The 9,164-nt window shown below is 37.1% G+C and overlaps 1 protein-coding gene and 1 long non-coding RNA gene across 4 annotated transcripts in view; one reads left to right on the top strand and one right to left on the bottom strand.

Annotated features, from left to right (window-relative positions):
- PRKCE (protein kinase C epsilon) overlaps nt 1-9,164 on the bottom strand; it is a 288,770-nt gene that overhangs the window by 57,832 nt on the left and 221,774 nt on the right. The window lies entirely within an intron of this gene.
- LOC108495730 lies at nt 136-2,529 on the top strand. 2 transcript variants are annotated; one of them, XR_001874218.1, is made up of 4 exons: nt 136-219; nt 484-572; nt 2,191-2,293; nt 2,410-2,529. It is a non-coding gene; the product is annotated as an uncharacterized LOC108495730 (long non-coding RNA). The 2 variants fall into 2 exon arrangements; XR_001874219.1 differs by lacking the exons at nt 2,191-2,293; nt 2,410-2,529 and adding an exon at nt 648-794.

The raw sequence follows: 9,164 nt of genomic DNA, 5'->3' as shown, positions 1-9,164 counted from the left end.
CGAGTTTAGTTAGAGGTGGAGGCAATTCCCATGTGATGTGACACAAACATTTTGTTCTCTGGTCGCAGGTGTGTAAGCACAGGACTTCACCAAAGGGAGCCCCTTTGCAACTCTGATGTCACAGTGCAGTTTGGCTGTAGTTCATGGTGTTTGGTGTGTGGGGTTGAAGAAAAGGAGACAAGATGTGACATTGTTTTGGGCAAGGAAAAGCAACACAAGGTCAAAGTTAATTAACCTCTCACAAGTGAATCCAAGACTTCAGATTACACAGTTTATATATGTGAATTCAGATATTCATAAATGTTTGTAATTTGTCTTTAATCATCTACCCTACGATTCAGATTCAGAGCACAGCTCTTAAAAATATCCTTAAACTCAAGCATGTGCATTAATCCTGCTCATTAAATGCCTAAATGTTACACTTATCAGGGATGTTTCCTGGAGGAGGTTAGAAATGTTTGTCTGACTTTTTGCTGATTACAGAAAGAGGATGCAGAAAAAAACTTTGCACCTTTCCCCCTGTATCTTGGGAACATGGAAACTGCGAGACTGGACCCAATTCAGAATGCCAGGTAGAGTGGTGTTCTTGGTAAAACATTGCTTATGACTTAGGTACATTTTCCAACATTTTTCTTACCATTCTCTAGGAAGGAAAACCTACTGAAGAATACCATTGAAGCTTCTGGCTGCATCACACTCAAGAGTATGGCTTCAGAGCCATGTCTTGTTCTTTTGCAGTGCTCAGTTCTGCTGATATGAAATATTCAAGATCATAGTCCAGATCTTCTGACATTAGTGTAGGCTTTAAGTACCACCCTCTTTGCTTCTTTTAAGCAAAAATATGGGTCCTTGTGCTGTCTGTCTGATTCTCTCTGGAACCGACAAGAATTACAGCCTTGCTTTTAAAAGAAAATCTGATAGTTGTTAGATGGTCTTAGGATTTCAGAAGCTCATCTTCACAAACGAAGATTTGGGAAATTTCAGAAGCTAGAGCTGAAGGATAACACCAATGCAGTCAGTTCTGTCATGAAGTCACTCAAAAGCATAGCTATATTTGTACTGGAATGTGGTGTAAGATGACAGGACATCCCTAAGAAGAAGATGCAGGCATTGTCCTTTGCTGAGCTCCCCATAACCACACTACAGACTATCTCTGAAGAGCAGTTTTGGTACAAGTGTCTCTTTGAAGCCCATTGCCTAAGATTATCTCACATGAATACAGTTCAATGTTTCAAGTACAAAACCCATTTGGATTGCAAGCTGAGGAGAGCATTACTAACACTTGGCTAACTAACTTCTCCCAACACTTGCTGAAATTGAACTTTCTTACACTGCTACTTTAACCTTTCCAAAGTCAACAGTCTGGATGTGAGTGGGCATAACCAGGAAGAGGAAGCTGCAATTTCCATTCTCCTTAGTAGCCATTCTCGTTCCCGACATTGGTATCATTTTGCTGCACCTGTATTGCAAGTATAAAGCAAACAATGCTGATGCAAAGTGATGGTGCTTAGAACTGTAACTCCCAGATGGTGATCCTCAACTTGCTACTGAGCTGGGAACTGCTGCTCCCAAGAGTGATAACACCAGTAAAAGGCTGGTTTACACAATTATATAGATGAGGGTCATTTCCTAACATATCAGGATATACACTGTATAATTTTCAAATACTCTGTGTTTGATTCAAACAGAGCTAATGCTTTTTGTCATATTCACTAAAAGCCTAACTGCTGATTTTAAATATCAGAAATCGTGTTTAGATAAATATTCAAGTTCTTTTCTTTTAGTTGGGACCTTTGTAGGACATCACCAGTTCAGCTAACTGAAAATTTAACCCGGACTCTTTAGCAGAGTATTTTCTCACTAGACAGTCTGAATAAAACCTTTAGCAGTAGCTCTGTTTCCGGAGCTGGAGACTGGAATCCTCTTTCATACCTTCCTTATGCACATCCCATTCTCCATTTGAAAGGCTATTTCTGACAGATTCTGCAGCTTACTTGACCACATTATCAAAACCATAGCTACTAAAACCAGAATTAACAGCTCAGAGATCAAAATTGCTCTGCTATTGCATTTTTCTGCTGCAGACTGATATTTTGAGTCACTTTTCCAGCTTTCCTGGGTACACGTTTCAGTTTTCTAATGAGAATTCAGAGGAAAAAATAGTTTGAAAGTTCTGTTCTCTGTTTACAGTGAGTATGGGAAAAGAGTTTGATTTTGAGAGAAGAAAAATAGTAATTCTCATCCACTGTCATGGAGTAAACAATACGACGCACAACATGCAGATGCACAGCAGGTCAGAATTTCAACACTAGAAGATACCACCTTTTTTTATGAAATATATTCAGTCCCTATGAAAAATACTTTCTTAAAAGCAGCCTCCGTTTTTTTTTTTTTTTTTTTTTTTGTCAGGACAATAACATGATCAGCTGGGATTCAAATTTACAGGAAAAGAAGACACAAAAGAAGAGAAAAACTTTTATGAATATGAGCTGAGATTGGCAAGTCCATTTTTCTCCTGATTCCCATAATCTCAACAACGACAGAGTTGTTTGATACTCAAACTTTTTCCCCTATCTTTCATCGAAAGTTAATGACCAAAATATAGGTCCCCAACCCTCTGACTAGTTCCTTTCTGTCATAATGTAAGCACACACATTGAGAGACCCAATGAGATATTTGAGACTTCAATGCAGAGAGGATTTCATCCTCAAACAGTAATAGTGAAATAACTTTATTATTCCTGATTATATGCATCTCGCGGTATGTGCCACCAGGATTTATTAAAACACTGAAGTAGGAGAATATAAAGTGAATGTTCTTAAGAATTATACATTAAGGGACAACACAGCATTTACTCAGTTAAAAATGAGATACGAGGTATGAATTTATCATCAGTTGTGTTCCAAGAGAAAACCGAATGGCTTTGGTTTGGACTGCATTATTTTTGGACTCCATTTTCATAGCATTTGAGAAGCATGTTTTGATGAACAAAATAAATGTAAAGCAGTCCTGGGAACTCTTTAATTATATAAACTCAAATAAAAGGCAAAATCACAAACAAAGAGATTACAGATTAATCCTCTCTTGGCACCTATAAAGCACAAAAGTACTGCAAAGTAAGTTAATATGTTTTCTGAAGTAATTAGATTCTTCTACAAGGTTTATTTTAGCCCTTAATCATACCTGCTTTTCCTTGAATTTCTCAAAAGGTATGGTTGAATGAGAATACTTAAAATAACAAATGGAAAGAAAAGCGGAGCAGAGAGCATGGGTAAAAGATTTTAAAAGAAAATTGGATATGAAATAAACAGGCTAGAAGTCAAAACAAAAAAAGTTCAACTTCACTCTGTATTTCCATAGTATTTTCTGACCATAAATGTAACTACTATAGCAGAATACAAAATGCCTGTCTTAATATCTCTATGACTCCAGTCTCACCTCTCAACTTTCTTAATTGAGAGTCTCCTACACACTTTGTGTCATCAAAACTGGGCACCAAAAGCAACCTCTTTTCTAGTCTTTGTCCCTATCACTATCTGGAGAAGTACTCTTGTCACTTAAACTAGAAATCTTGTTCCACCTCTCTCATTCCATTCCGTTAATTGTGTCCCAATTTGATTTTTCATCCTTCTTGACATTCAATATAGACACCCTTCAGCTGTACAGTAAATCCTTCTGACTAATACTTCCCACTTTATTCTGATTATTGCCATAGATTTCCCTCATCAAAGCCATTTTCTGATTTTTAGTTTTATTTATATTTTTTTTTTGTTAACATCTGACTATAGAGTATGTGCACTCCCTGCTGGTTTATATTTGCCTGGTTTTAGATATTATGAGTTCTACTAGATAGAAGTTCTATATTTTGTTTCTGTTGGAATAACATACATTTTTTAAGTTGGGAAAAGGAGGGTAGATCTTCAGAAACACCAGCAGTGGTAAACTCTAAGGACATAACAGATTCAATCCAGCTCCTTTTTGTGGAGGTGTGATTAATGACCAAGACCTTCCTACTAGTAAGACCAGATAATCTTGCCAATCAGTTTTGATTTAACAGATGACACTATACAGTCTAATAGTTGTTTAGATGTGGAATAATAGCATTGTTAAGGAACAAGCTTCTACGTAAACCCTTTATGAAAGTTAGACATAGAAAGACTTTGATGTATTGTTTACAATAATCATTGTGTAGCTCTTAAAAGACTTTTTAAAAATTGTTATCAGTCATTAACCTGTCTGTCCTTTGTTTGTTTTCCAATTAAAATCTCATTAACATTAGATTGCAGTCTAAAGACAACCCATTGATAGACATAAGGCCATGTGCAATTATCACTGCAATTTGAAGAATACAAACTTTTTTTTTTTTTCCCTTTCAAACGAGTCCTACCAGCTGGGGGACCCAATATGCAGTTCAGCATAGCCTCATTACTGAAATATTACAAACCAAAAATAAGTCATGCAATCTGTCTCCTAGTTTCAAAACTGAGATGGGCATCCATGACACAAGTCTGAGAACAAATCTTTTCACTACTGTTTCTTGTCTCCCAGTTCATCTCTTACAATACTTAAAATCATTCAGAAGAGCCAGTGAACATGGACTCCTCAAGTGAAATGCACATTTGATAAATCTTAGCACCCTACTCCAACAACCATTTTTTCCTTCATTTATGTTTTCGTACAATTGGGTGTGAATAAATTCTTCCTGATCCTCACTAGTTCCCTAAACTAAGTTTTTTGTGTGAACACACTTTTTTCCTCCCAATTTCAGAAAGCTGTGTTTGAATTAGATTTCTCCAGAGACCATTGAAAATATCAAGGAAACTAATACGTGTTTCCAACATGTATTAAACTTAAATGCAAAACAGTTCATACTCTAGTCGAGTACTGTTACATAATAGAATGTGTTTAGCCACTAAACTTGTTGCAAAACAAAAGTCAAAGATACAACTTTTATTGCACAAGAAGTCAGGTAAGTATATCACCTTGGTATGCTCTGTAAGATGATATTTTATTCATATCATGCATATATGGAATTCTTTTCCAACTAGTACAAAAGTGTGATTACTTAACTCTATTTAAACAGGATGCTCAAAGAGTTTGTTTAAAATTACCTAAAACTACAGCAACTGTCCCACCCCTTAGAACTTAAATAAACATTTCCTGCTTCTGATGGAAGTTGCACAGGCATACTGTACACAAAACTATATGCAAGCCTTCACCGCCCGGAGCCGAAGACTAACCACAATAGCAGATTCATTTTCCACAATCCCAGCATTAGGAGGGACAAATATAAAACCAAGAGAAAAACCAGGTACAACACTAAGGAAAACAACAAAAAGGTCCCTCCTGTTCATGTGATTTCTTTTTGAAGTCTACAGTAACAATCTCCAACAGGACACTACCATATTATCTGTCTCTGATTTCAGTGTTTATACTCATGGCTAATTGTGTTGTTTTTCCTGTTTTGTACCAGGGCTTTCATGGAGTTCCAAATAAGAAGGGAGCAATTTCTATGAATCCCACATTTCTTAGAATAACTGCCCTGTATGTAGGGACCGCTATCATAAATTTCACATGGGATATCTGCATCTTCCACTTAACACAAAATGCATACATTCAGATTTTGTATTAGAGGATTTTTTTGTCAAGCAGACATTTCAAATTTCTCTCCAGCTGGTGAATACTATTATAGGTATGGCTTATTGCTCACTTTTATTCAGCTTTGCATAGTACTTAATTTCAAATCCATTTTTTTTTGCCCTTGAAAGAATTACCTCACAGTTAAAACATAGACCAGAGAGAGTCAGAGAACCACACAAAACTGGATAAAGAAGTCTTGCAAGATCATCTAGTTTATCCCACAGCTGACAGGCAACATCAGCTGTACCTAGCAAAGGGGAAAAAACCTTTCCAATGTTGCAAGGCAGTCTCTGGGCACTATGAGTCTAAAACTGTGAACCTGAACAGCTCTGCTGAGTGGACTCCATTTGGCCCACAAAGACCTAGGAGTCTCTGCTAGTCTGGTCTGCTGGAGGGCAAGTGGGTTTGTCTGCACTCCACTGCTGTAGAGTCTGCCAGAAATGCTCTGCTCCCTTCTTTTGCCAGCGGCAAAAGCCAGTAGTGAACAGTATTCCTTGAACATATTCTGCCTCACAGGTCAGAAAATTGCATCAGATACTGAAATTAATCTGATCATCTCTTAAAAATCACCACTGATAAGCACTCCTTGACCTCCTCTGGCACCCTATTTCAGTACTTACAGAAAATACCACTGGGAACTCTTTTCACTGCTGCAAATCATTTGCATTACTTCTTATGATGACCTTACTCAAGATATCCATTCCTAGCTATGTTGGAAGCTATATAATACCTTCAGAGAAACACTTCCATGCTTTCCACCTTTGCTTCTTATGCAAAGAACTGCTTACTGTTTTTTCTTGATTTGTCAAAACTGACTACAAAATATTTCTATTTTGTTCGTAGAGACCTCAGGTATTACCTTAGCTGAGAGTCTGTGGGATAAAAAACACTTGTAGAGTCTTGAGAATGGTTTCAAAAATAGGTGGCCCTTCTTGAGACATTGAAATAACTCTTAAAAAACCCTCTCTACCCCATCAGACCATACCATGTGCAGAGCCAGAAAAAGCTACAAATGGAATGCAACTGGATTTCAAACAGTGCTTTCACAATCTGTACAGAGCTTCTCAAAACCTTTACTGTGCATTACTGTAAAGACTTGCATTGCAGCCTTTAGTCATCTACAATGTGAGTTGCTGGAAAGGGGTTTTTAAGCAAGATGTTTGTCTGAGATCTTTATATGTCATAAAGTAGTCTTGGTATGTCACTTTTGTCATAGGAGATTTATGTTGCCTCCCTGTGGAATATCAATGGATACTGGAACAGAATGGGATTCTTAACATGTGTTTCATGCCCCTCACTCATCCAATAGTACTATTAAACAAGGAAAATATGGCTATTGTTATGTACATTGAGATAAATTGGCTGACTGGGGTGGGGGACTTACTAAGTGTCAGCAGCAGGTCACAGAATGATGGCAATTACAAGTTAACAATTCAAAGCAGGAAACATTAGCCAGGACCTTGTGGGCATCACCTATTCTTTCAAAAAACTTCAAGGGATGATTAGATTTTACCTAGACTGGAACTCAAGAAGAAAGTTTTATTTAATGATTTTTCCAAAGACATATCCAGCAATACCCTAAAACTGTCCAAAATGAAGAGAAACCAGCCTGTCCCAAACTCCTAGAGAGTGAAAAAATGTGCCATTTGTTTATCAACTTAGCACTAATACTTGTAGAAAACTTTAGCTGATTGTTTCAATTACTGAAAGACTCTAATCCCACATTACTGTGGCAAGTAAAAGTCACTGACATTAACATCACTTTGGAAATGTATAGGTCTTCAACTGTACCATAAATGTTGGAATATGAGAAAGTATGAGAAGTTATGAATAAAAGCTGCAATTAGACTCTGCAACTAGCAATCATATATACATCAGAGCTTTTTCCTGTGTAATTTATGAACACCTGATCTCTGAATAGAGTTTTCCTACTGTTTTTTCAGATAATGAATTCTGACAGACTACTATCTGTACCACATTTACTATGCATTGGATTAGTTGGTGTATATAGGCTTATACTAGGTCTAGTAAAAAGAAAATATGGTTTAAAATTTCATTAATCCTGTTTTTTTTAAAAAAATTAAGTTTAGAGTAATTCAGTGTAGCACAGAAACAGCAGGTGGAGAGTTGTCAGCGTGCTCTCCATAGAGCTGTCATTTTACCCACTGAGAATGTCACAAAAAATTCTAGCTCCAGTTAAGTTTCTTGAATAGACAGAATTTCACATTAAGATCCTAAAATATTATCATGTGAGTTCATTTTTTTAGTTCCGTCCCACTTTAAAAAATAATCACAATTTTCGTTTTTGTTCTTCTTGGTCACTAATGGATATTACACCTCATCCCTATGGGAATGTTTTCTGTGACACCTGTAATATAATATCTAATGTTCTGACACAGTATCTACAGGGCTTAGTGGTGAGATTCTCTTCAGCTCAAATGGAGTTCAGATCAGGATTAAAATTTTAATGCTGTAATATGTGGAATTTATTAGCCAAGGGCATGCAATGAAAATGCTGAAAAAATTCTATGCATATGCATTTCATCAGCTCAATCCCCTACCATTTAACCTTAGAAATGAACTGAGAAAAAAAGACTTCTAATTTTGGGGAAATCTTTAACCCTAAATTATTATTATGTCTTCTGATGGATTTTTTTTGGAGTTGGTGCAAATCTTTTAGTCTGCCTCAAGCTGCAGTGTTGGCAGCCATGAGCTCCACAGTGAGCTCAGGGAAGGTGTGCTGCTCCCTGGGCAGCAATTCTGATCTCTGCCTGCCCCCTGAAAACCCAAGCAAGCCCCAAGAGCAAGGATCCCAGAAGTGTGCCAGCTGGTGTAATACACTCTTTGTGCCCTTCCTTTCATATAAGTGAGAAACACAACTGGAATCCTCTGCAGAAATGGTGTGTTTTGTAGTTCTAGTCACTTCAAAAGGGGTATCAAGTAGGAAAAGCTTCTCAGGCCATTTCCCTAATACCTTCATTTGATGACAGATAAGCTGTGAAAAGCGCCTTTTATGAAATTCTTTGATCTCATCTTCTTTTGGTGTTGTTTGGAAAAAAGAACTGTTCTGGTGAGATAATTTTAAAGACCTCTCATTTAATGGCCTGATGCACATGGCAGAAAATTATATCAAGCCTGTAAAATGTCATTATGCAGAAAACATTACAATGTGCAGGCAGCTATTAATATTCCTTTGTTCTCATTCTTATAGGAAAAATACAAACACTGTCTTCCAAATAGAACTAACTATAAAGTTTTTGAAGGCACCTCAGCACTTCTAAGAACAACTTTTAACCTATTTACATTCTCCTGAGGAGCTTAGATAGAGATGGCACGTGTCCTAGATGCCTCCTCAGCCCTTAGGCTGACTCTGGTACCTTCCTTGTCTTTATAATTCCTGTTTTCTTATGCTGTTTGGGCATCTACCTTATGTCTTTGAGCACACGGGGAAACACATCAGATGCTACAAAAGTAATAAGGAACATTCTGGGGAATGCAGCCAGTTGGTCCAGCAGCAGTGATAT

Source organism: Lepidothrix coronata, unplaced genomic scaffold (genome assembly GCF_001604755.1).
Source record: "Lepidothrix coronata isolate B3197 unplaced genomic scaffold, Lepidothrix_coronata-1.0 Scaffold33, whole genome shotgun sequence".
In the NCBI taxonomy this organism is placed as follows: Eukaryota; Metazoa; Chordata; class Aves; order Passeriformes; family Pipridae; genus Lepidothrix; species Lepidothrix coronata.
Note: the sequence above shows the minus strand (reverse complement) of the source record. Positions and strands in the feature narration are given on the sequence as shown.